Genomic DNA, 2,764 nt, shown 5'->3' on the forward strand with positions numbered 1-2,764 from the left:
TTCATTTTTACTTGAACAGAAAGATTAGATAGATGTTAAATCATGAAAAATTCCCTCTGGAAGAAGAAAAAAAAAGGAAAGAAATTAATATTAATTACTGCGCCCTTCCAAAGAAATGCATGCACAAAAAATAATTATTATTAATGAGACAGCTAGGCAGATGTTTCTGAAAGAGGATGGAAAAATAAGTTGTACCAATTACATGAGAACAAACAGAGAACATTTTTTCTCCTTGTGGCTATGTGGCTTTTATCTGTAATACAAAAAAGGCTTAAAAATTGTTATTTAAAGAAAAGCTGAAAACTGTTCTTGGCATTGCAAAAGAAGATGCTGAGTACACTAAAAGATTGGACAGCAGCACATTGTAACAATTCAAGAAATAAATATTTTAAAGTAGGCAACGAACAGAGAAAGAATATTTGGAAGAAAGCTTGGGATCTTTTAGCTGATACAGGGACAGCCTCAGCTCTGCAGTTCAGGCAGCCCTTCCTCAACCCCAGAGAGCTGAAATGGGGCTGAAATGGTGCAATTGATACAGGACAATAACAACAGCCATGTACATTTACATCCACTCCCATCCCCTCACCAGAACTCCTCCTGCAGCTTCCAAAGAGAACAACATCCCCAGGACAGGCTGCCTGGGAAATGTCCCAAATATCAGGTGTTTGTCTCAGATTTGCAGATACATCCCAACATGCACTGTAGAGCTTTTGGAACATCATTGCTTCAGATCCTCAACAAAAAAGTCATCATGGTTTGTGGGTTAAATAAAAAAAAAAGAGTTTATAGTCACCACATGCTCATGATTTGTCTCATTAATCTTTAATGGCAGCTAGAAGCTACAGGTTTATAAATATCTCTTTTTCATAATTGTGACAAGCAGTGACTAGATGCAGTTTTGGTGGAAAATTTTCTGAAATACTGTAAGGCTAGGTAAATTACAAGGCATTATTAGAAAATGTTGATTTTGACTTTTGGTGATATTACATTAACTTTTACAAACATTAGAAACAAACATTATTTGGTGAAATATAAACATTGCAGAAGACACTACAACTAAAAGTAATTTACTAGTCAAGTACAGAGTTAAGTAACAATATTTTTTTCAGAACGAAGTCACAGTAAATCAAAGAAACAGCAATAAAAACCTGCATGTTGAAGAACACTGTCTCCAACAGACAGAACCTCTGTTTGTGTAACGCTACAAGGGAGGAGTTGGGTTTGTTCAAACCTCTCCAAGAACAGCAATTCTGTCACAGCAATTTTCCTGCAGTGCAACCTGGATTCGTGTCTGGGTGTTGGCAGGTTTAGCACCCAGGGTGCCCCATGGAGGAGCCACAGGAGGGTCACAAACATATTTTATACCACAGTTCAGAAACTTGACACACGAGTAATCCCAGCCAATTTTAGTTTGACTACTTTTGATCAGCTTTCCAAACACACTTATTAGCTCTTTGTGTTTAAAAGTCTAGCACAATTTGGCTTTTTAAGATCCAGAAATACAAAAAATTTTAAAACTCACAACAGTAACACAACTTTTGTCCTAGAAGGTGATAAGTGTAACGTGTGAGACTTGATTCTGCAATGTTATGAAATATTGACTTGTTATTGTTATTCACAGGAGTTTCTTATGATTTAGTGAAGTCAAGTTAGACAAAAAAGAGCCTAAAGTTGTAACACCATTTAAGACACACAGCTTCCTTAATGACACTTTAAACAGAGTACTGTACACACAAGACACTGATACATGAACTACACCAATCAAGTTAATCCCTATAAAAACAGGTGCACCATAGAATTGCATAGAAAGAAATCCCTGGCATTAATAGCTTGCACTGGAGTCTAGGACTTTCTCCCTGCCTTTCTAGATCAAAGCACATATGTTTTTTTAAAAAAGCACATCTCACACTTGACATTTGTCTTAGCTATATTCTTTGGAATCACTAGTGCATATGTAATTTCAAGCAATTTTTATACTTCATGCTATTGTTTAATATCTATAAAGTGAAAATTGCATGGAAAAAACTTCCCTGCCTGCCTTCCCCTCCAAAAATCTAATGTAAAATAATCTTCCTATGTAGCATAAAAATAAAATCAAATCTTTCCTCAACAACAGAGGCCTCAATCAAAAGCCAGAGTGATTGATGAAGAGGATATTCATGAGATGGGGAAAATCCAGGGCCAAAAATCCTTTCTGTGAGGATTTTAAAACAGTATTTGTAAGTTGGATAAAGAAAACCTCCAATGGTTTTATAGCTCAGTGTCCACTTTGCTCATGGAAGACCTACATTCAAGCCATACACAAATGTAAGGAAATATTCTTATCACTTCTTTATTTTAGGGCAATTCTCTCCTATCAGCTGAACCTGAGAAAACCTCCACTGAAACAGGTGTGTTTCCCTGAACATGTTTAATTTTGAAATACACCACTGTCTTCCATTTAAACAAAATACTGATCAGCTCTTCATAAGGCCAGTGGGCTTTGTTTTACAGCAATATTGACTATATTTACTTCTTGCCTTAAACTATTTATGTTGGAAAATCCTTAATTTTAGTGCTCAAAAATATTACCATTCCATTAATAATCCTTCCATTTACTCCAAGCATGTGCACGTGGAATATGTACAGGAAACAGAATTGCTGGGGATTTGCCAAAAAGCCATGCAGAACAGCTGGAAGGTTAAAGTAATTTACTTCAGGTACTCCTTGCACTGAGCACTTTTGTTTCATGATATAAATCCTGTTGACAGATCAAACCCATCAA

Source organism: Geospiza fortis, unplaced genomic scaffold (genome assembly GCF_000277835.1).
Source record: "Geospiza fortis unplaced genomic scaffold, GeoFor_1.0 scaffold1081, whole genome shotgun sequence".
In the NCBI taxonomy this organism is placed as follows: domain Eukaryota; kingdom Metazoa; phylum Chordata; class Aves; order Passeriformes; family Thraupidae; genus Geospiza; species Geospiza fortis.